This window comes from Malaclemys terrapin, chromosome 4 (genome assembly GCF_027887155.1).
Source record: "Malaclemys terrapin pileata isolate rMalTer1 chromosome 4, rMalTer1.hap1, whole genome shotgun sequence".
NCBI classification, from domain to species: Eukaryota; Metazoa; Chordata; order Testudines; family Emydidae; genus Malaclemys; species Malaclemys terrapin.
The window spans coordinates 78,901,022-78,926,493 of NC_071508.1; the positions used below are offsets into that span (position 1 = coordinate 78,901,022).

Here is a 25,472-nt window from a genome sequence, read left to right on the forward strand (position 1 = left end):
TGTTTGTGAAGGCTCTGGCCACTGTTGAGGATGGGACAGATCACTGACTTGTTCCAATATGATTGTTTCTGTGATTGAGAACTGGAGAATGCCATGTCTGGCCTTTGTGTGTAAGGATATCCAAGGCTGCTGGCTGCTCTGTAAAAGGAGGGTCATTCGCTATTGAGATAAAGGCTTCCATATTCAGGGCTGAAGGGAGCCACCTATCCTTTGCATATATGACTTTAGAGCAGCAGGTGAACAGCTTGCCATCTCTTCTGCAGTTGGAATGTACTGTGTGAATTGGCAGCCTGGATGACTGGCTCCTGAGCTATCTAAAGGTGTGTGTTGGGTGGGGGGTAAACGATGCGGTTCTGGCGGGACCCAACTGAGAGTCCTGTTTTAAGCGATTTGTCCTGAATTGGCACAGTTACAGCCCTAGGCTGGGGTTTTTCCACCTCTAAGGCAAATCAAACCAGCCAGACAAAGAGGACTTTGGTCTCACTTCACTGGCTAACCACAAGTCACACAAGCAATTCCCTAAGACACTCCAGTTTCCCAGTATCACCCCAGTGCCACTCGTTATGGGGACAAATGGTTATGAAAACCAATACCCCATTAAAAGAAAAAAGGTTCTCTTGATCCCAAAGGATCAAGCCCCAGACCCAGGTCAATATACAAATCAGATCTTACCCACAAATCACACTGTTGCCAATCCTTTAGAATCTAAAGGTTTATTTATAAAAGAGAAAAGATATAGATGAGCTAGAATTGGTTAAATGGAATCAATTACATACAGTAATGGCAAAGTTCTTCGTTCAGGCTTGTAGCAGTGATGAAATAAACTACAGGTTCAAAATCAAGTCTCTGGAACATTCCCACCTGGGATGGGTCATTCAGTCCTTTGTGTAGAGCTTCAGTTTGTAGCGAAGTCCCTCCAGAGGTAAGAAGCAGGATTGAAGACAAGATGGAGGCGAGGCCTTAGCCTTTTATAGTCTTTTCCAGGTGTAAGAACATCTTTGTCCTTGCTGTGGAAAATTATAGCAAAATGGAGTCTGAAGTCACATGGGCCAGTCCCTGCATACTTTGCTGAGTAGCAAGGCATATTTGCCTTCTCTCAATGGGTCAGTTGTATAGCTGATGGCCCTCAATGGGCCATCAAGCAGGCTAGGCAGAGCTAACACCAACTTGTCTGGGAAGTTTCCCAGAAGCATGGCATAAGTTTGAAATACAGACCGTATAAAGCCAATATTCATAACTCCAGCTACAAAATTGATACACACATATAGACAGCATAATCATAACCAGCAAACCATAACCTTGTCTTAGACACCTCATTTGACCCCCTTTATACAAGATTTGGTGCCACTACAGGACTTTGGTTGCAACCATGTCCTATAGGGTCCCAGTTCAAATCAATAACGTGACAGGAGGGAGGTAAATCTCCTGTGAGCCACACAGGGCTGATGAGAGGGGGTGGGGTGGGGAGCCGGTACAAATTACTGGGGCCCAGCGGTCCGGAAGAGGGCCCAACTTCCCCCCTCTCTCGTAGGTTCTGTTAGCCTGTCCACCCTTGCTGGGAGGCCCGAACACTTTTTTTTTTTTTTTTTTTTTTTCCACTGGGACCCGAACCCGCTCTCGGCGGCCCTGGAGCCACATACCCGAGCAGGAACTTCTCTTATGTAGTCTCAGCTGTTGACTACATCCCGTCTCTTCCATACCTTAACTGTTTATACAGACACCCTCTCTGTTACCAGTTGTGGAGTGTCACTGACTCCCTGAACTGCACCACGTTCCTTTGTACTGCTGCAATGTCCATCTGGCATTCAGTGACGCAGTAGCTCTCATGCAGGCTAGAGGGGCATTTTAGACCTTAGCAACGTGAGCCACCTTGATGTAGTGTTTCATGGCGATAGTGAGCTTCTGCCAGGAGCTAGTTTCCATTTGGTCAATGCTGTGGAGTGTCCTAGCGATCTGAGAAAGAAACTTCCATATGCTAGGGCAAATTGGACATATAGCCTGTCAGCTCCAGGGGAGTTGTGCTAATCTGGGCTCAGAAATATGAGTGTCTTGTAAGTGGCCATGTTTTTTTGTTCAGGTAGAAATAAGTGTATGTACAGCCCTATGCTATATGGGGGTAGGGTATAGAAATAATCCATTAAACATGGATGACCAAACTTTGATGTTAAGACCCATGTTGGCTGCTAACTTGCAGTAGAGTTTAGATTTACATAGACATTCCTCAGCCATAATGCCTGCCTTGTTCTCTGATGGATGACTAGAAACTTCTTTGACATCTCAGACAAGTGTGACTTAAAAGCTGAACTGCATGGTGTGTGTTTTGACTATACCCTCGTACTAAGCTTACACAGAAAGTGACTATAGGCGGGGTTTAAGATGTTGCTGGTTGGCTGGGCCTTGTGCTGTGCTGCAAGTGGAGAATCTCCTGGTTTAGCTATTATTAGACTCTTGGGTAACTCCTGTCAGTGAGGACACCCAGCACACTACGCATGAGGTGTGTTAACCAGGCATCAAGACGCTCTTTCATTAGCGGCGTTTGTGACGGGTTGGATCACAAAAACCCCCTTGGGAGCTGCCATCCAATGTGCCAAGACTACTTCTATCCCTGTTTCCCCGGCCAGCTCAGGACTCCAGCACCCTGTCTTGCTGAGCCAGACACTCCCATCTGCTCCAACACAGACCCAGGGTCTGAATTACTTGCCCTAAAGCTGCAGGTTTACCTGAAAACAGCTCACAGAAATGTGCTTGTCTATAGCACTCCAATGTCCAACTGCCAATGGGGTCTAAACCCAAATAAATCTGTTATACCCTGTATAAAGCTTTTACAGGGTAAACTCATAAATTGTTCGCCCTCTATAACACTGATATACACAGTTTTATATGTATATAAACACACAGTTGTTTGCTCCCCCAGGTATTAATACATACTCTGAGTTAATTACTAAGTAAAAAGTGATTTTATTAAATACAGAAAGTAGGATTAAGTGGTTCCAAGTAGTAACATAGAACAAAGTAAGTCACCAAGCAAAGCAAAATGAAATAAAATGCGCAAATCTATGTCTAATTAAATTGAATACAGATAATCTCACCCTCAGAGATGCTTCAGTAAATTTTTTTTCGCAGACTGGACACCTTCCAGGCCTGGGCATAATTCTTTCCCCTGGTACAGCTCTTGTTCCAGCTCAGATGGTAGCTAGGGGTTTCTTCATGATGGCTTCTCTCCCTCCTTGTTCTCTTCCACCCCTTTATATATCTTTTGCATAAGGCGGGAACCCTTTGTCCCTCTGGGTTTCTACCCCACTTCCCCCCCCTCACTGGAAAAGCATCAGGTTAAAGATGGATTCCAGGTCAGGTGACATGATCACATGTTACTGCAAGACTTCATTACCCACTTGCCAGCGCACACACCTACAGGAAGACTCACAGGTGTAAACAGCCATCTGCAGACAATGATCCTGGTTAATGGGAGGAGTCAAGATTCCAAACCACCATTAATGGCCCACGCTTTCCATAATTACAATAGGCCCTCAGAGTTATATTTCATATTTCTAATTTTAGATACAAGAGTGGTACATTTATACAAATAGGATGATCACACTCAGTAGATTATAAGCTTTATAATGATACCTTACAAGAGACATTTTGCATGAAGCATATTCCAGTTACATTATACTCACTTTATATGGTTTTATAAAAACATAATGACTGCACAACCTCACAGCATTACTGTTATAAAGTTGCCAGTTTCCAGGGAGAAATATGGCCTCTAGCCTCTTCTCAGTTTCACTGTTGATTTCTCAAGCTAGCTGGACCAGGTCTTTAGCTGGAGATGCATGTCAGTTGCTGCAGTTATGAAACTACCTCCCTGCTTGTTTATAAATCAGATAGGTATGGAATTCTCTGGGTGTGAACCTGGTAATGGGCCCAGTCCCTAGCCTTATCATTGTAATTGTGCAATAAGTCTGTAAGGTTTACATGCTGGTCCTGTGCCTTGCCCCGCAGCCAAGACCTTCTATCCTTAACTCCTGCAGAGCTGGCCATCTGGATATGAATGTTGGTATGCAATTTGTATTGGGTTGCAAGCTGGTTTTTGGAGGGTTAAGTGGGACCAGCCAGCTCATCCTTCCCTGTAGGGAAACATCACCTTCTTTTCCCACCTCCCCAGTCCCTGAGTCAGGCTTCCCTTTGTCCTCTGCAACAAGGCAGCATGGTTTAGTGGACTGGGTGCTGTACTGGGACTAAGGAGGCTACTGACCTGCAAGTTACTTCACCTTTTTGAGCCTCTACTCTCCTCCCACACTCTTAAATAGAAGAAACGGGTCTTTTAAGCTCTTCAGGGCAGAGACTATCTCTTACTAGCACAATGGGAGCAGTGCTACAACCATACAAATAAAGTTCTTAAACTTCATGGCTTTACCCTTCAAAACTCTGCTCTGCAGCTTTGATTTGTCTGTCCTCTCCTCTCTTCTCTTTTTCCCCTCCCCCACCCCTTCACTCCCCAAACAGACTTTCCCATGCTGCTCACCTGGAACAAAAGGCCCTCCCCATCAATCTGTCAAGCTGCCACCCTCTTCCTGCATTCAAGATCCACCCTAACTACACTTTCTCTGAAAGGCTCACAAAAAAGCCCCTATGAACTCCAGGTTTTTCCTTCCTCTGAGAGATGTGGTTGGTGTTCCATAGAATCATAGAATATCAGGGTTGGAAGGGACCTCAAGAGGTCATCTAGTCCAGCCCCCTGCTCAAAGCAGGACCAATTCCCAACTAAATCATCCCAGCCAGGGCTTTGTCAAGCTGGGCCTTAAAAACCTCCAAGGAAGGAGACTCCTCCACCTCCCTAGGTAACGCATTCCAGTGCTTCACCACCCTCCTAGTGAAATAGTGTTTCCTAATATCCAGCCTGGACCTCCCCCACTGCAACTTGAGACCATTGCTCCTTGTTCTGTCATCTGCCACCACTGAGAACAGCCGAGCTCCATCCTCTTTGTAACCCCACTTCAGGTAGTTGAGGGCTGCTATCAAATCCCCCCTCATTCTTCTCTTCTGGAGACTAAACAATCCCAGTTCCCTCAGCCTCTCCTCATAAGTCATGTGCTCCAGCCCCCTAATCATTTTTGTTGCCCTCTGCTGGACTCTTTCCAATTTTTCCACAGCCTTCTCGTAGTGTGGGGCCCAAAACTGGACACAGTATTCTAGATGAGGCCTCACCAATGTCGAATAAAGGGGAACGATCACGTTCCTCGATCTGCTGGCAATCCCCTACCTATACAGCCCAAAATGCCGTTAGCCTTCTTGGCAACAGGAGCACACTTGACTCGTATCCAGCTTCTCGTCCACTGTGACTCCTAGGTCCTTTTCTGCAGAACTGCTACCTAGCCATTCGGTCCCTAGTCTGTAGCAGTGCATGGGATTCTTCCATCCTAAGTGCAGGACTCTGCCCTTGTCCTTGTTGAACCTCATCAGGTTTCTTCTTTCGTTTCAATCCTCTAATTTGTCTAGGTCTCTCTGTATCCAATCCCTACCCTCTAGTGTATCTACCACGCCTCCTAATTTAGTGTCATCTGCAAACTTGCTGAGAGTGCAGTCCACACCATCCTCCAGATCATTAATAAAGATATTAAACAAAACCGGCCCCAGGACCGACCCTTGGGGCACTCCGCTTGAAACCGGCTGCCAACTAGACATGGAGCTATTGATCACTACCCGTTGAGCCTGACGATCTAGCCAGCTTTCTATCCACCTTACTGTCTATTCATCCAGACCATATTTCTTTTACTTGGCGGCCAGAATACTGTGGGAAACCGTATCAAAAGCTTTGTTAAAGTCAAGGAATAACACATCCACTGCTTTCCCCTCATCCACAGAGCCAGTTATCTCATCATAGAAGGCAATTAGGTTAGTCAGGCACGACTTCCCCTTGGTGAATCCATGCTGACTGTTCCTGATCACTTTCCTCTCCTCTAAGTGTTTCAGAATTGATTCCTTGAGGACCTGCTCCATGATTTTTCCAGGGACTGAGGTGAGGCTGACTGGTTCCCCGGATCCTCCTCCTTCCCTTTTTTAAAGATGGGTACTACATTAGCCTTTTTCCAGTCATCTGGGACCTCCCCCGATCACCATGAGTTTTCAAAAATAATGGCTCTGTAATTTCATCTGCCAGCTCCTGTAGCACCCTCAGATGCAGTGCATCCGGCCCCATGGACTTGTGCACGTCCAGTTTTTCTAAATAGTCCCGAACCACTTCTTTCTCCACAGAGGGCTGGTCACCTTCTCCCCATATTGTGCTGCCCAGTGCAGCAGTCTGGGAGTTGACCTTGTTCATTAAGACAGAGGCAAAAAAAGCATTGAGTACATTAGCTTTTTCCACATCTTCGGTCACTAGGTTGCCTCCCTCATTCAGTAAGGAGCCCACACTTTCCTTGACTTTCTTCTTGTTGCTAACATACCTGAAGAAACCCTTCTTGTTATTCTTAACATCTCTTGCTAGCTGCAACTCCAAGTGTGATTTCACTCCTGCATGCCTGAGCAATATTTTTATACTCCTCCCTGGTCATTTGTCCAATCTGCCACTTCTTGTAAGCTTCTTTTTTGCGTTTAAGATCAGCAAGGATTTCACTGTTTAGCCAAGCTGGTCGCCTGCCATATTTACTATTCTTTCTACACATCGGGATGGTTTGTTCCTGCAACCGCAATAAGGATTCTTTAAAATACAGCCAGCTCTCCTGGACCCCTTTGCCCTTCATGTTATTCTCCCAGGGGATCCTGCCCATCTGTTCCCTGAGGGAGTCAAAGTCTGCTTTTCTGAAGTCCAGGGTCCGTATTCTGCTGCTCTCCTTTCTTCCTTGTGTCAGGATCCTGAACTTGACCATCTCATGGTCACTGCCTCCCAGGTTCCCATCCACTTTTGCTTCCCCTACTAATTCTTCCCTGTTTGTGAGCAGCAGATCAAGAAAAGCTCTTCCCCCTAGTTGGTTCCTCCAGCACTTGCACCAGGAAATTGTCCCCTACACTTTCCAAAAACTTCCTGGATTGTCTGTGCACTGCTGTATTGCTCTCCCAGCAGATATCAGGGTGATTAAAGTCTCCCATGAGAACCAGGGCCTGCGACCTAGCAACTTCTGCTAGTTGCCAGAAGAAAGCCTCGTCCACCTCATCCCCCTGGTCTGGTGTTTCATACCGGAGCTCTGAGCAGTCATACTCCTCTCTTACCTACAAGGCAACTCCCCCACCTTTTCTGCCTTGCCTGTGCTTCCTGAACAGTTTATATCTATCCATGATAGTACTTCCAATCTGCCTCTTGTACTGTACGCTCTTTGAGGCAGGAACTGGTTTCACTGATGGTCCTGTGCGGCACAGAGCAAACACTAAACTAATAATGGTTCATGGACCATATCTAGAAGGGGGGAAAAGCCCTGGTTAACTGCATATGAAACAAGGTGAAGTGTACAGCCTTTGTGGCCATTCCTTCTGTCTTACTGCTGCTAGTGAGAATGGGCCCTGTATGGGGGAGTTGAATGGGAATCTGCAGGAGGGGTGTGGGGTGAATAATGGGAATTGAACAATGGCTGTCTGGGGCCATGACACTCACAGAATGTGTGTGTGTGGGGGGGGGGAAGGGGGAACGTGGGGAGGAGCAGCTACTAGCAAGATGCTGGGGCCCTGTGGGTCAGACACAGCCCTCAATAGCAAGCCTCAATAGCTTCTTGGCTTCACAAAGCAGCTGCCACCCCATCCCCTCCTCTCATTAACAATCCTGACATAGCACTTGATGTGGTGCAGAATCAGATGAGCAGGCAGCCACCTCATCATGTGGAAGTGGCAAAAGTCAAATGACTCCAGCTATTCTCATCCACCCCACACCCCCACCTTTGCATTGGGTATGCATTGGGGGAAGGGTGTTACTGTAAGAACAGACTGGAATTAGGGTTGCCAACTCTGATTGAAGCTATTCTGGGAGATTTTTTTTTTTCCCAACATGATGTAATGTCGTGTTTTTTTTTTTTTTTTTAAACATCCTATTAAAATCTCCCAGATTGCTTTCAATAGTCACTGGGAGATTGATGCTGATTCTGGGAGACTCAAGCCAGTCCTGTTAGGTTAGCAACCCTAACCTGAATGAATGAACTCTAAATGCATTAGAGTAATGCATGGAGTAAGGGAGCATCTTGGTTTGACTATTTGGAAGATCATCTTCCTGGTTCCTGAAGATTGAGCCAGGATGTGACCACAGTCATTCTGGATGGAAGGTGAAAGGGGCTGGCCTGTGTCCTAGCACCTCTCGGTAGGCAGGTGTGCTGGAACGGGTTTTATCGTAGGGGTGCTGTGAGCCATTGAACCAAACTGTAAACCCTGTATATAATGAAAACCACTTTAAGTCAGGGGGTGCGGCAGCACCCCCGGACCTGTCATTCCAGTACCTACGTTGGTAGGGATGAGGACTTTTTTCTTTACAGGTCCACACAGAGGGATCTGTTTATACTAGAGTTTTTGCTCCCATTTTAACTAGTTAATTGCCAGAGTACTCCTCTTAAAACAAATCTAGAAACACTTGTGGAGTGTCTAGGTTAGCATTTGACAAGTTGTGTTAATTTTGAGTTAGCTGGCAGTCAATTAACTAGAGTTTCTGCTCTTATAGTAAGTCTAAACTAGATGTACAGTGAAAGATTTTTTCTTTCTATCTAGGGCCCTTGTCTAGACTGGAATTTCATGGTAGCACATGTTGGCTAACCTGCCACTAACTCAGTCTACACCCTTGTCTTCAGTAGGAATAAAGGTGTAATCTAACATTGTTAAATCCTAGTGTAGACAAGGCTGTTAGTTGGTTGAGGTACTCCCTGGGGGAGGAGCTAGGCTCTAACTTACACTACTTTTAACATGTCCTAAAAAGGGTTGTCTTGATTAGCATGTACTAGAAGGCAAGGTAGACAATAGTTGAACATAACACCTCAAATCGTAGTCTAGACAAGGCCTGGGGGTTTATGTAGAATACGGAAGAGTGATCGGGAGTGACTAACTCCCTCCCCCCCCCCCCCCCCCGCCCGCCCCAAACCTTTTCCTTGATGCAGATTAATCTATTTTATTTCAATTTAGTTGATTGGCTCCCTCAGTATGGGCCTCAATACATTTTAAGATTTGCTGCCTCAACATGTTTTAAAATCCTTATGTAATCTCTAACACCTTGTACCCTAATCTAGCCATCATTGACAGCTCTTTCCCTTTTCTAATTGACTGAGAGTGGGACCCAGTCCTTGAATATTTCTTGATTTGGTTAGCTATCTTTGTGCTGCCATCTGAAGATGTAAAGTGCTGCAGAATCCAGGTGTGTTGGCTCTGTATTGCCTGCAGATGTTGGGGCCCCTTACTCTCACTTGGTGATTACATGGGACCCTCTTTAAATGAGAGAATTTCATGGGATCATGTAGTTCTTTAGGGAGACTTCCTACCATCGACTGTCTATGAGCAGGCAGGAGACGATTCAATTCTCTAGGACCTGGAAGTCTCAAATTCTGTTGAAGTGGGTGAGTCAACTCTGCGAAGCCCTGTTTCCAAGAACTCCTGGTCTTGGAAAGTGAGAGCCTCACTTAATCAGCTCCTTATTACACCCCTAACAGATCCCTATTTTGAAGAATGGGGATACTTGGAATGACCAGGTTCTTATGCCATCAAGTTCAAGATCTCATGATGTATCTAGGGGAAATGACATGTCATGGGTACCTTGACACCCTCCCCAGTGGTTTTGGAGATGGTATTGATTTTGAAGTCTGGTCATTCGTACATCCCAAACACTGGGTGTTTTACAATGCAACTAGCATATGGTCTTGGCTCTTGTCTCTTGTCTCACTCTACTTTTAGAGTGAAGCAGATGGGAGTATTGATTCTAATCTGGTATCCTCCTTGTGGCAGTGGCTTGTGTTGGATCCAGCAGTGGAAGGCAAAACAGAATTCCCTAATGCACTGTGCAATGCTGTGTGGGGGTAAAGGGGAGAAGTAATTCCTTCCTGGCCCACTTGGTAACGCTTGGTCCCTGAAGGGACCTTTGATTGCCTTAGCTTTTTATAGCATGTATAACTAGAATATCAGATGCACAATTGTTAAATTTAGTGGAGGCCTTAACTGTTCTGACTGAATAACTAGAACAGTGTTTTGTGCAATAATTGCTCTCTGCTTCCATTAAAAATGGAATAATTTCACTATAAGGCTTTTGCTTATAAGAGAAAATCACCTGCATGGTGTGAAACTTGGAGCTGGAACAGTTCCCTCTCAGCTAGTGTCCTGGCATTGTAACAAATGACAACCTAAGAAGAGGTCACACATTCCTGCATTTTTAGCTGCCCCTTCTGTGCCTTTGAGATCAATGCAGAGCTGTCTGGTAGGCAGTGTACATGTATACTACTGAGCAAATAGACAGATATGCCAAAGATGCAGTTTCTTGCATTGGCTCGTTCTTCAGCTGAAGATGGTTGTAATCTATCCTATAGAGCAGAGGTGGGCAAACTACAGCCCGGGGGGCTGCATCCAGCCCTTCAGATGTTTTAATCTGGCTCTCGAGCTCCTGCTGGGGAGCAGGGTCGGGCGGGGGCTTGCTCCACATGGCTCCCAGAAGCAGCGACATGTCCCATCTCTGGCTCCTATGTGTACGGGCAGCCAGGGGGCTCTGCACACTGCCCTGCCCCAAGCGCCACCCCCACAGCTCCCATTGGCCAGCAAACGGGGCCAATGGGAGCTGCAGGGCTGGCACCTGCAGATGGGGCAGCGCGCAGAGCTGCCTGGCCACACCTCCACGTAGGAGCCATGCCTCTGCTTCTGGGAGCTGCGTGAGGTAAGCGCTGCCTGGAGCCTGCACCCCTCACCCTGTCCCATGCCCCAACCCCTTGCCCCAGCCCTGATCACCCTCTGAACCCCTTGGTCCCACACTCTTGCATCCCAGAGCCTGCACCCCCAGCTGGAGCCCCCACCCACGCCCCAGCTCGGAGCCCCCTCCCACACTCTGAATACCTCATTTCTGGTCCCACCTCAGAGCCCGCACCCCTTGCTGAAGCTTTCACCCCCACCCGTCCCCTAACCCCCATGACTATTCATGGCCCACCGTACAATCTCCGTACCCGGATGTGGTCCTCGGGCCAAAAAGTTTGCTCACCCCTGCTATAGAGGTTGGGGTAGGGACTGGGAATTGAACTTCTGGGTTCTTTCACAGTGCTGCTCCAATGTGCTGTGAGAAGTCAGATCATCCACTTCTGTGCCTATATACTTTAGCCCCTGATTCAGACATTCAACTTATTTTCCTACTTCATAGGGGACCCGTGAAAGTGTTTATCGTATTTTACTGATTCTATTTTCCTTTTTTGAGGGGGTGGGAACTGATGCAAAGAGTGCTCAAGGTCAGTTTGTGATGGAGCTAAAAATAGACACCCCACCCCTGTCCCATCTCCCAAGTCGACTGACTTAACCACAGGACTATCCTGCCTTTGCTGACTCCTTTCTAAAATGAGGGTACTTGCCTAGGTGCTGAGGCGTAGTTAATATTTGTAAAGCATTTGGAGATCCTTGGATGAAAGGTGCTGAACATAGCAGTCTTAAAGAACCCAAACAGTAGCCACGGCCAGCACCAGCCCAGCAAGCCGGTGCTTGGGGCGGCCAAGGGGCAGGGGCGGCACATCTGGCTGTTTGGCAGCAATTCGGCGGCGGGTCCCTCTGGGAGGGAAGCACCTGCCGCCAAAGAAGAAAGCGGCATGGGAATTCGGAATTTTTTTTCTTTCGCTGCTTGGGGTGGCAAAAACCTGGAGCCAGTCCTGATGGCAGCCTTCCAGCCTGTGCTCCTGCTATCTCTTCTCAGGCTAGTGTTCTAAATTTGCCCCACAGTGATCTCCGAAGAACGTAAGACACTTCGGTAACGGGAAAAAGCCACCCAGCCTGCCTTGTTTCTGGTTCAGCTTAACCCATCTTCCAAACTGTCAAATGCATAAGTAGGGCACCGTATGTGTGTAAATCTGGAGACTCTAAAGAGGCCCCTCTTTCTCCCTGAAATGGATCCAGCTTTTTAAAACTTACTCTTCTGCAGCTGCCAAATTCCTGGAGAACTTATCCCATATGTCTGACAGGACTGCTTCACGCCAAGAGGAACAGTTCTCTTTACACTGATGCAGAGGTCGGTCAGAGTGATGGTTTGGCTTTCTCAGGACAGTGTTTGATCTCCGAGAGGAGTGATGCTAACTGTAGATGGCAGGGTTTAGTATGAGGCTTGGCAGGTCTGTAATTGGCTAATGTTCTCATGTCACTCCATTTAAAGCTGGTGGAATCATCTGCTTGGTACCACATGCAGTCTCTGAGAGAGCAAAGCGCCTGTGTATGTCATGTAAGTCTCGTCACTGGGGCTCTCCCAGGCTGGGTGCAACTGAAAGGCTTTCTGACCTTGCAGGGATGGTAGGATCTTCTCTTCCAGCTGGCTTTGTATAGCCAAGGGACTGGATTGTTTGGCGTTTGCCTTGTCTAATTGAGACTTCTTATTGCAACACTTCATTTAGACAAATGCTTTGGCTACAAATCAAGCAGCTTCTGTAACTCCCTTTGTAGTCTTTGCTGAATGGCTTCCTTCCTATAGCACTGCTCCTTGCTGTCACTAAACAAACACCTGCAGCAGCTGCGGTTGATAAGGCCTGATAGTGAAGACTGCTTTTCCCCTCCAGTGGCGGCAGAAGTCTTGCACAGGGTCCTGGTATTTCAGGCAGCTTTTGTTGCAAACTCCAACACGACTGGCTCTTTCTTAAAATGCCCAATTTAAAACAGGCTGTGGCTTTGTACATAAAATTGAGGCACCCAGGAACACTCAGCACATTGGATGGGCTGGCTAGACTCTAATGTATCATGTGTAGGGAAACTGCCAACAGATTGTGCCACTCATAGTAATGGGACAGATGCTTTGGGAAGGGAAGATGGGGAGGCTCCCAGTTCTTGAGCAGGAAGAAGGGGAGTATCTCAGACATCCACTCTTTAAAGTGATTATCTTTATATTAATTTCCCTTGTTTCGAAAGGGCAGAGCCTTTAAGTAGGAAGGGTCTCTATATTCCTCTCAAACTTTACCTGTGACTTATTTGATATCCTTCCAATGCACGCTGCTGACTGCATCAGGCACTATGCACCCCAAAAGTTCAGGATATGGGTCATGCTACAGCATTTGTCTCCGTTTCTGTGACTTATTGCCCTTAAGCTCGTGTTCACTGCTGCCAAGCTTCTCCCGTAGTGACAGGGTTATGAAGTTTGCTTGGGTGCAATCAGGATTTGGAGCAATCAAATTTTTGAATTGCTCTGCTCCAGCTCTAGGCAAAAACCTACTGCTCTGCGCTCTAGCTTCGGGCTCCGCTCCAAAGCCCTGGGTGCAATGAATCCTGTTGCATTTGATCTCATGGGACTGTCATGAGACCGCAGCAGGAAACTAAACTTCATGGGTGGAAGGAAGTGGTGATGACGGATGTAGATTGGATTTGGTGGGAGCCATCTGATGGCTCATGGGTTTCAACACTGTTCCTTTAATAGCAGGGTCCCATCATACTGTAAATTTGGGATCTCTGAAGTATCTAAAAGCTTCCACTAAACTAGCTTGACATGAGGGCAGGGCCACCCCACTGAAGAGCTGTGCAGCCAATGCATTCCTTTCCCTCACCCTTGCTATTGTTTTTACCAGGAAAGGCCATTTTGCACTGCAGCCACGTGGCTTTCTACGAGGCTCTTGCGTATAGTATCTGGTAGGTAGTATGAGTGCTGCCCATTGGACGTAGACTTTCTCACCTGCTCCAGAAAGTTGTGGTCCTGGTTCTGATGGAGTTGGATTCATGTCCAGGACTGACACTGCAGCCAGGAATGTGGTGGCTGTTGCCACTTTAAAGGGGTGTTTCCACTAATCTCTGAGGTGTCCATATGGAGCTTAAAGCCTCATAGGAGTAGGTCTATTTGAGCAGGGTACCTGCATTTCAGTGCAGTTACTAAGGACAGTAGAAAGTCCAACTGATCAGCATGGAAAGGGAGCAATACTGTGTCTGGCAAACTTCATGGGGAATTGTAGGCAAATAAGATGAATTCCAGCACTGGAAAGTGCAGTAAGGATGCGATGATGTACTTAACAGTGAGACACTTTGTAAGAAAAAATACAGTAAGGTCACTAAAACAGCAAGAGCCTCTGACCTGGCAAATATAGCATCTCCCACTGCATGAGGGTCTATAATACTTTACTGGAGCACTGAGTTGTAACCGACTTTGGGTATGTCTAAACTGCATGCAAAAAAACCCCAGGGCAGCAAGTCTCAGAGCCCGGGTCAACTAACTTGAGTCATGCTACAAGACTAAAATAGCAATGTAGACATTCCTGAGCGTGAGCCATATGAGTCCAAGTCCATTGGCCTGATCTCTGAAACTTGCTGCTGTTCTGGTTGTTCTTGTTTTTCCGTGCAGAGATACCCTTTAGACTTCTGCTGAATTGCAAGCACCTCTTTCTGCACTTCTTGAGGTTCCCTTCCCTTCATGCCTCCACACCGCCTCCAAACCCAGCCATGCTTAGATCTGGAGCTTGTCAGTTCTTTACTGTAAGCTAAAGCCTCAGGTACTTAAGATCAAAAATGGCTTTGTTTTAGCAGTGAAAGTGTGAGGAAATTTAACTAGTCTTCCAGATCATCTGCATTAGAGTTGTGGTGTTTCCACCATCCATATACAGATGACCTGGTACAGCATAACACGGCTTGTAAATGGATAAGACTCCTTAAATCAAACCAATGGAAGGGATAGGTAGTAGTCTGATTTAGATGATCATTGTATTAGAGATCTTGGGTTATGGTGCAGTTGGAGAAGGTTACAAAAATGCATTGCTTTTTCTTTTTCCAGTGAGGTAGGGGAAGAGACCAGGGCTTGAGAAGCATCAGGCAACTAATAGCCAGAGGCTTTCTAGGAAAATCCAGGGTGAGTCCACCAGCAAAGTCCAGATGAACAACATGAGGAGGATCCCAGTGCCAGAAGTGGCAGGGTGCTGGGATTTCCTGCCCCTGCATTTTGCTCAGAGGGTCCATGCATCTGCCTCTGGCTAGTAAGTGTTCTGCTAAACTTACAGCTACGTAACTCTCCTCTCTTCTTCCCTGCCAATTCAACCCAGAGCACAAAGCATGTCCTTTTCTTCTCCCTGCTGTCCTTATTTCCAAGGGTGTCTGGGATGGAGGGTCTCCACTGTCCTGCCTCTCCCATAGCCTCCAATGTCACGTGGTTTGACCTCTGTGAATAAGTCCAGTGATTGCTGCCCTTAAGCTTCTCAGCAGCAGTAGAATAGAACCAGTATGTGGGTCCGCGTCCTTTTTGGTCGCAGCCATGAAACTGACTTGTTTGCAGACTCGGAGAGGTGATACTGGGTTGGTGGGGGCAGGGAGAGTCTCAATTTTCAAGCTTTTTTTTTTTTTTTTTTTTTTCCCTAACCATATGTATAGAATCTTTTTTTGGGGTGGGTGTTAATAGTTCAAATTCTGCAGCAATTGATGGCTTAGTCCTGCCTCAAATTGCCAAGGAAAGGTTCCTACACACCTTTCGGGAATAAGACAGTAAGTTTGAGCCCCCAGCCCTTACAGATCCCTGGAAAGGCTGATGAGAAGCCTTAAGCAAAGACTGTAGTTTATCAAAGGTTTAAATTCTGAGAAATGTACTTGTGTGTGGCTTTGGTTTCCGTTCTCTGTCAGACTGCTTCCCTTTTCTGGGGTGCTAAGCAAACTTTTTTTTTATTTTGTGAACAGGAACCCAACAGTGGAAAGTCCTCCTTGTCTCTTTCTCTCCCCCTCCATGATGTCATGGCCTATCTTTATCTCCACAGAGACTAAAATACCTCCTCCCCCCCCCCCCCCCCCGACCAAAAGATCGTTTTAAGTCTGTCCCCTCTTATCAGCAAAAAATCCATAGGAAGGAAGGAAGTCTGTGCAGGCCTAGCTTCTCAAAGGAAGTGTCAAGCTGAGCTCCAGCAGTTTCTGAATGCTGAAGGGTTGGGATAGCTCAGTGGTTTGAGCATTGACCTGCTAAACCCAGGGTTGTGAGCTCAGTCCTAGAGGGGGCCACCTAGGGATCTGGGGCAAAATCAGTACTTGGTCCTGCTAGTGAAGGCAGGGGCTGGACTCAATGACCTTTCAGGGTCCCTTCCAGCTCTATGAGATGGGTATATCTCCATATATATTTTGAGGGTTTTTTTGGGTGGTGGTGGGGGAGACACTTGCAGGGAATTCAGGAATACAATTCAGGTGGGGTTTGTTTAAATCTAAGGCTCCTCTCCTTAATAAAGCAGGTTTGGGGATCGTGCTTGTGCAGTACCTAGCCCAGTGGGGACTCTATTCTGATAACTTTGTTCTGTCCAGTTCCAGGTGGAGGGTGGGTGGGATTTACCTGAGCCCGGTGAGTGAGGTATGGTCTGTCCCTACTAGCCTTGAATCCTGAACTCAAGAACTCTCCCGATACAAACCTGCCATCAGGCTGGCTTAACGCTGCATGCCCGCTTCTGGAGCTTGCTTCTACACAGAGGGAAGTGGGGCTCCTCAGAACAAGTTCTATATTAATTTGGCCAGCAAAATGAAATATTAAATAGGACTTTGCCTTCAAGACAGTGAGTTGTACCAGTCTCTCTGGTGTTGCTACTGGAAGGGTGGGGATGGAGTGGGGGAGGGGACTTGGCTTACAAATTAAAACCAGTAACAATAACCATATCCCCATTTTTAAAACACGTAGTCTTTTTTTCTTTGTTTTCTTCCCCCCCCCCAAAAAAAAAGTTAGAGACAATGTGGTCAAGTGGCATGGTGTTCCTCTCTTTCTCTCCTCTCCCCCCCCCAACCTTGTATTGCCAATTTAAGTGTGTCTCTGTCTCTTAAACAGCAACATAAAATAGAAATATTTAATAGACTTTCTCCATATTTACACCTCTGCCAGCAGTGTTGGGAGCATCACCCTGGTGCATGGAAACCAGAAGGCAAAACTGGCTAGTTGAAGCCATATTTTACTATTTGCTATTTTTAGTCAATTTAAAAAAAATGAATTAAATATAGTCTTGGTGTTGCAAGTGTCCCAGTCCCCTGACAAATGCCTTGCAGTGAGTCAGTTTCCCTTGTGGAAATAAGGGGAAACTATGTGTATCTGACTGCATGGTCTAATCAGTTTCAAAGAGCACAAACCTAAAATAACAAATAACTCTTCTCTAGGAATCTAAGTAATTGGTTATAGTAGTAATAATCTAAATGACTTTCAGACAGAAGCCTGGTGTTGGAGTTTTATTTTAGTTCACTGGCTGTTCTGGGCATTTGAAAAGTTGCAATCCGCTTTCCTCTACATTGAGCCTACTTCCTTGTTTGTGCTATGAACCCCTGCTATCTTGCCAATAACACCCTGATTCTGGTTTGTCATCACTTCTGTTTAATGATCCCGGATGGCACTTGGTGTGTCTCTAAAGCATTTGTTACTTCCTGCCGCATTTATTGCTTGCTTATTAAAAACAAGCTGAAGAAACTCTGCAGTCCTAATTGGATGACTGCTATCCCTAATTCCTGGCATCTCACTGGGCTACTCTGTCTATCTGCTCAACATATAAATAAAGCTAACTTCTTAATGATGCCTCCGTTACAGGAACCAAACAAGAAAAGCTTTCACTGTTCAGCATCAAGATGGAGTGGAAACAACTCCTATCTAGATTAGCCTGGTTGTCTTATTTGGTATCTCCTATCAGAAATTCAACCTCATTAGGGACTTTGCCCTTCATGGTAAGCATTCTTTACCTCTGATCTTGTCTAGAGGGGAGTTCAATGCCTCCTATTAAAGGTGACAAGCAATGTTGTTGGAAAGGAGGCAATAAAGCCACCAGTTTCCTTGGCATGTTCCACTCTTACCCCTCTACTTCACTTCAATAACAGTGATATTTCTGCATCATATGATAAGCGACTTCATTTTAAATGTCTGTCAGTTACTTTCTTAATGACTTCAGGTTTGCTCTCAGGGAGCAGGAATCTTACCCCCATCGTTGGATATGTATAACAGACACCCATCTACATTCACTTTGTTGGTAGGTAACTTTCAGCTTCTAAGCTGGGTTAAGTGTTGCAGCCTTAAAAGGAGGGCTGCAAATAGGCTTGGTTTTGTTTTCCTTCCTGTTAGGCTGGACACTATTTTATTTTATTTTATTTATTTAAAAGGGGCATTGTTTTTTTTAAAGGAAGGGGTTAAATTTGTGACCAGGCATCTTCCTTGCAATCTCCAATGTCCCCCTCGAAAAAGCTATTATCAAGTCATGGTGTTTGGTATCACAGCTGAGTTCGCAGCCAGGTTCTGTGTACAGTAAACTGTGTGTGTATTAGCGATAATGAAATGCCTCTGGTAGGGTGTGTTACTCAGGCAACTGTGTACTTCCCACCTGCACTTAAAGTCCAAGGCCTTTGTTAATGTCAACAGTACATGCTGATCACGTGTTTCTCTGCTCACTTGTTAACCTGATTGTTCCGTAAATCTAGTCCTCTAGGGAACACTGTGCTGTGACTGGTGTGTTAGTAAAGAAAAGGCTCGTTAACTCTCTCACTATTCATTAGCTGGTGGTGACATTGAGCCTGCCTCTTTCTCTCCATTAGAGAGACAAGGTGGGTGAGGTAATGTTTTATTGGCCCGACTTCTGTTGGTGAGACACACAAACTTTCGAGCTACACCGAGCGCTTCTTCAGGTCTCACTGATCAATAGTCATCCTGATTCCCCTTCAGAACCCAGCCTCTGGGAACACTTCCCTGCCTAAGCTCTCAAAATACGCTGGTGTCATGGCTAAGCTTTAAAGTAAAACTGTTACAGCAGTTAGTGCCAGTGTTCCTTATGCTTTTGAGGTCCCCTTAGTATCTCTCCTGCCTCCTCTCCTCCCCCCCCCCCCAATCACATCCCTTTGAAAGGTTTCTCACCCCCTGGAGTTAAAGGCAACTTGGTTTTGAGTTTCTTTAACTATGAGTGGTTATTAATGGACAGAGTTGTCAGCCTTGAAGCTCCTACACTCCAGTCAGTTTTTGGCAAGTCTTTCAGTGGTTCCCCAGCTGTGCCCCAGGTTTTCCAGTTCCGCTTCCACAGCTCTTCACCATGTTTTCAGATGGCCTCGTTTTAGCTTGCCTTCAGGTGTCCATCTTTATTGCTACTCTGGTGATGGAATCCGTTTCCATCCAAAGCACATGACCAATCCATCTCCAACGCCTCCTGGCAATGATGGTGCTTAGATCCTCTTGGCTGCACTGTCAATAGATCTTGGTTTGAGATTGTTCTGGGCCAAAAGATACGGAGGACTTTTCTGAGGCAAGTTGTATGGAATGAAGACTGTTTGGACATGTCATACTTTCTCATTCCCCAGCATTCTGCACTATAAAGTACTGTTCAAAGTATGCAGCTCTGATAAATCTTGAGTTTGGTTTTGGTGTTGTATTTTGATGATTTCCAGACTGTATTTAAGCTCCTGAAGGTGTTCCTGGCTTTGAGTTTGTTTTTTTTTTGTTCTGGATGTCCTGGCTTGTTCCATTGTCCTGGCTGATGGTGCTGCCCAAGTATGTGAATGTTTCTACATTGGTGAGAACCTAATTCTCTACCCATACTGGGTGATGGTGAGCCAATATTAAAGGTCATGATATCTGTCTTATTGTGCTTGATTTTCAGTCCAATTTGCTGGCTGAATGTGAGTCGAGTTTTTTTTTGTATGTGGTGTTGGGTTTGTGATAGGATAGTGAGATCATCTGTGAAGTCCAGGTCTTCAAGGGATGAGAAGAGCATCCATTTAATGCCTCTTGGCATGTCTTCTGTGTTCTGTTGTACGCCACATAACCCAGTCATCTCCAATCCTCTTCAGCATTGCCATCATGACGCACCCCTGATGTACTCCTGCTTTGACTTCAAAACTGAGCTCACTGTGATCAACACTGCATGTAAAGTTGAAATAGAAGCTTTTGATGACTGATTATATGGAAAGGAATCCCATATGCCTGCAGAATATGCCATAGGCTAGGCCTGTGAATGCTATCAAAAGTCTTTTCAGTCTATGAAATTTATGTAGAGTTGCCGTTGCCATTCTAAGCACTGTTCTATTGTATTTTGTAGAGTGAAGATCTGGTCTGTGTATCTATGCCCTTTTGAAAAAAGAGCTCGCTCTTTTCTGAGAATGCTATCAACTGCCTCTGATAAACGCTGGACTATGATCTCTCATCTGCTTTGCACAGATAAAAATAGATCACGCCAGTTATTACCAAAGAAACAATCACTGAGAGTTCCTATCTTCACTATAACCCCATTGGTCCACTCATCTGGCACTTTTTCCCTTTCCAAGACTGATGTAAATAGAGGGGCCAGGATAGATGCTGCTAATTTAGGCTTTACCTTGAACAATTCTACATTCAAGTTATCCTTGCCAGGAGCTTTCCCATTTTTTAAGGATTTGATGGCTTGAATGATCTCTTCCTTAGTTGGGGTGCCTGTGTTGACATCAAGATCTTCTTCTACCTCCTGAATGTTTGCTTCCTCTTTAGGTGGTTCCCTGTTCAGCAATTCTTTGAAATGCTCTGTCCAGCACATTTCTTGTTCTTCTTCGGTTGTTAGTAGGCGGCCTTGTTTGTTCCTGATGAGAGTATTTGTTGATGTCTGCTGTTTACCAGTGATAAGCCACGTCATTTTGTAGATGGTTCCTTGTTCCACTTTGTAGATGGTTCCACGAGCAGCTGCATAATCTGGCAACACAAGCAGAGGATCAATATAATGCTGTTTGTCCACTCTCACAAGGCGTTTGATCTCCCGATGTGTCTTGCTATACTGCTCATGGTATTTGTCCTTTAGCTTCTGAGATTTTGTGTTTAAAACTTTTTTTCTTTTTCTTCAGGGCTTGTTTGGTTTCTATGGCGTTCCATGTGCTAGGTGTAATCCACTCCTTCCTTCTCTTCTGCCTGTAGCCTAGACAGGCTTCACTGCTCCGTTTATAAATTTCTGTTACTTTGTCCCACTTCTTGTTGACTTCCTAATCTGCATTTCCCTCCTCTTCATCAAGGTCTGCAAGTGCTTGAGACCTGTTCTTTAACTGCCGAACAAAGGCTTTCTGTATTTCAAGGGACTTTAGCTTGTCAATATCATAACGTCTGTGTCCCTTGTTTGGTGGACCAGGCTTCTCAGTTTTAGTTGGATGGAGGCTGTCTCAAAGTGGTGGTCACTGCCAACATCTGCACCCCTTCTCACTTTCACATTTGTCAGTGAGTGTTGCCATTTGCCATTGATCAGGATATGGTCAATCTGGTTCTTATCTCATGCTGTTCTCCAAATGGCAGTCAGCTTGTGAATTTCACAATGTTCAGATAGGATTCCACCGATGACTAAGTCATTCATATTACAGAAATCAACAAGCAGTCTCCATTTTCTTTCATAGTGTCACACCCTTGTCTTCCCATTGCTCTGTTGGTTGTCCTTATCAACCTTGGCATTGAGGTCTCCCATGAAGATAGTTAGGTCATGGCATGGTACTCTCTCTAACTCTGCCTGTAGTGTAAGGTAGAATTTGTCCTTTACTTTTTCATCACTGTCATTTGTCGGAGCATAGCACTAGCCTGACAACAGCTACCTAAACCATTCCCTCTGCTTTGTTGTCTACATCCTGATCTTGAACTCCTACCTTATTTCTTAAATCCTTAGTTTCAGGGGGGTTGCTTGTTTGTTTGGACTATGAACACGTAAACATCATGCAGCTCTTCTGGGTGGATGACTCTTGCCTCAGGGAGAGATGATAGCACTTTGCAGCCCATCCTGAGTTTTGATTAAATACAATGTTTCTTGGTCCTGAGGTGATGCTTCCCCCTGGGTTTGGTTGGTTCTGTGTGCCTTAGTATCGATTACTGTCTTGGAGGAGCTGTGCACTTCCCCATCAGCACCTGTTGCGTTTCAAGAGGGCTAGCTCTTTCCAGTCATGAGCTGTGCTTTCTTTGCATTATGTTAGACTGCTCTACAGTGACCCTTCCAGTATTAACAGGAATCAGCAGAGCTGCATATGTGGGAATCCAAGACTGCAATAGCAGAGCACGCTGCAGGTCCGAACTGAGATCTGGTATCGGAGCTGCATAACAAGAGCTTTACATAGTGACTTGTGCCAAATATAATCCGCCTCGCTTTAGTGAGCACCAAACTCCCTGAGTTTCCATGAGCTGCTTGTGAGGTCAAGAAGAAAACTATTTAAAGAGCCCTGGCTAGCAATTTAACTAAAATAAAACAAACAAAAAAACCCAACCTTAAGTAGCCACCCTATCCCTCTGGCCTTGTCTTTTCTGTATAGTGTGAAAAGAATTGAACTCTCTCTATGCTTTCATCTTCCCACTTCCTCAGGACTCCTGGTTCCCACAGCATCACCTTACAGCTCACCATTTGGGAGGGGGTAGGAATCCCCCAAGTTTTCCCAATGCCACCTGTGCCTTACTTTTTGTAGCCACCTTTTGTGGATAGGGGGAGGGGGCTGGGCTCATATTACAGACCTGAAGTGCAGCATTGAGTCATGCCCGTCCGCCTGCCCAGCCCCTAACAAAGAGGGGCTCTGTTCTCCTTTCCTCAGCGGCTGGCCTCCCCTGATTACGTGCTCCAGCTTCACTGCCGTCCACTCCGAGCCTTCAATACTTGTGCATAATACCCTAATGGAAGAATCATTCCCCACTCCTGGCCTCAGGGGAATAAGGGAAGTGGCCCCTGCACTAATCCTTGCCCCATACACACTGCTGCACTGTTCTTTGCAGGGGCAGGAACCCATTGGTGAGCAGAACCCCTCGGCTCCTAGACCTGTCTGTTCAGAGCCGTGGAACTCTCCTGGGTTCAGGATTTACATTTCCTCCCCACCCCCATCTAGTTTTAGGCTGTGGAGCCTGGGCCAAACTACTCAAAGGGAGCTGGACATTACTATGGACAGATGATTGATGCAGAACAGCGAACTGTAAAGATATTTAAAGAATGAGGCCAATATGGTGGGAGAGGGAATGTCATTGGTGAATGGTGCAGCCTCCCATAGAATATTTTGTCCAGTCTGCATCTTCAGAAAAATAATGCAGAACTAGAGGAGGTGGTTCAGAGAATGGCAGTGAAACTTGTGGTCAGTTGACTATAAAAGACTGAAATTGTTCACCTTAGAGGGGGGCTACGGTGAAACATACAAAATAACTAATCCTAGAAGGGTAAATCCGGAACTTCATAACTCAAGGACAAGAGGTCACTCAAGGAAACTGAAAGGTGGCAAGTTTGAAACTGAAATACTTTTACATAATGTAACTAAACTGTGGAACTCCCTGCCACATGCAAGTTTTTGGCCTCAAGGACATCAAGATTCCAAAAGAGAGTATTGGCTCTTATAAATGAATATTAACAAATTATTGTAGAAGAGAGATTGAACTTCATGCTTCAGATGAGGAGATCAGGATGAGCCCTAACTTTGGGGATGCATATTATCCCACATCTGTTCTTATACCTTCTGTTGAAGCACCTGGTGCCTGCTACCAGTTGGAGATGGGATATTGGACTGGATGGACCCCAATGTCCTACAGGCCTGATCCATTATGACAGTTGTTCTCTACCTCCAAGTCAACAAGCCTTTTTGTCACTTCTTGCTGAGTTGTTGCTGTTCGGGATTCCACTGTTGCAGTTTTCCTTTCTTTTCAGCCTCAACTCTTGGAGTCAAGTGACTAATAAAACAGATTTTCTTGGGGTGGATTGTGTGTGTTTTTTAAAGCAAGCTTTTAGCTCGCATGGTTGCAGAGAAAATCTTCAGCACGTGATCTGAGCGAACCCGAACAGCTCAATCAAGAAGGCAAAGAAATCCTAAAATTCAGTATTGTCAAAAACTTATACTTAAAATGAGATTTGCTTTGGTGCTGACTCATGCGCTTTTTTTTTTTTTTTTTTTTTTTTAAGGCTCTAATGTTGACAATACAGGGATTTGGTTGTAAAGTAAGGATCAGAAAAAGCCCTTGCAAGGACAGACTTGTTTCTTAAGCACAGAGGCCTCTTTGCCCAAGCCCATCTTTCTCTCAGCCAGTACCCTCACTGGGTCAGGGAACTTCTCTCTGAAGTGTTCTAGTGTATGTTGGGATTTTGGGGAGGGAGTTCTTATGTTTTGGATATAAACTTCTTGATGGGAACTGTTTCTTCTGAATTCCATGCTTACGGCTATGAGCTGTGAACTGGGTGCCCAGACCTACAGCAAGAGGACTGTACCAATGCTCTAGCATCAGAGTGTGTGTCTTTGTTTTTTTTTTTTTTTTTTTTTTATATAAACTGTGCTGGGGGTGGGAGATGCTCCTTGCTATGTGATCAAATCCCTCCCCAAATCTGTTGCCCCATTTGTGAGATGGAGAGAATACTTGCCTACTTTACTCTGTTCTTACAACTCCCTGTTAAGTGCTTTAACATCCCCCTGCACCTCTGTGCCTCCCTAAGTATTAAGAATCAGAGGGGTAGCCGTGTTAGTCTGAATCTGTAAAAAGCAACAGAGGGTCCTGTGGCACCTTTGAGACTAACAGAAGTACTGGGAGCATAAGCTTTCGTGGGTAAGAACCTCACTTCTTCAGATGCAACTTGTTGCTTTTTAAGTATTAAGAGACTCTTGTGAACCCCACTGGAGACAACTAAGTGGTCATGTGACTGCCTAGTGTCCACTGCAAAACTGCCATGAACACTGAAGAAAAAGTGGTGAATCATTTCTGGGGACACTGACTCCTAATGCTAAATCCCTGTTGGCTTGGGCAGCAGGTTACAGTATTTGGCTTTTATATTTCGGCTAGTGGAAAGAGCTAGAATCGCAACACACATACCCCGCCTCTGTCTGGAGAGCTAGCTCCCTGAGAGCTTCATTGAGACTAGCTGAGGAACATGCACAAGAGTACAGAATGCTCGCTTGCTGGGTTTGCAGCAATCACACCCCTCGCTCATGATCGTGTCATGAGCTAAAAGAGTGAGGAGCTGTTGTAATGTTCCCATCACCAAGTACAATCCCTCATGCAAACAAGAGTGTTAGTCTTGGCAGAAATCAAGAAATAAAAAAAAAAGACAGTAAAAATTGAACTACTTCCTAGAGGTTGTGATAAAATGGGAAGTTTCTGCAAGACTTTTATGAAGCATAGGCCTCTATATGCTGCATTGCTAGCTACTGAATAAAAAATGGTTAATACCGTTCTTGGAACGGTGCAGGAGAGGGGTGTGGGTGTGACCTTGCTGTCTGAGGGGAACTAATACTGTCATTAATGGGACCCTCCCATCTTAAAGCCCAAGACCAGAAGTCTACACTGCAATGAAACAGCCCCAAAGCCTGAGCCAGCTGGCGTGGGCCAGCTGTGGGTGTCTAATTGTAGTGTAGACATATGCATAGTGACTTTTCCTACCCAAAAATGCTCATGTTACATATTGTGCTTGTCACCTATTACAAGCTGTGTATTTTGGGAGCGTCACTGGGAGCAGGGG

The 25,472-nt window shown here is 45.7% G+C and overlaps 1 protein-coding gene across 2 annotated transcripts in view; it reads left to right on the plus strand.

Moving 5' to 3' along the window:
* Window positions 1–25,472, plus strand: part of CD82 (CD82 molecule) — a 70,079-nt gene that overhangs the window by 7,525 nt on the left and 37,082 nt on the right. Inside the window, exon 2 of one of the 2 annotated variants that reach the window (XM_054025858.1) lies at window positions 14,870–15,068. The exons of the other annotated variant lie outside the window; for it this stretch is intronic. The gene's annotated coding sequence lies outside the window, so the exon portion shown is untranslated. The remainder of the gene's footprint in view (window positions 1–14,869; window positions 15,069–25,472) is intronic. 2 annotated transcript variants of the gene reach the window in all.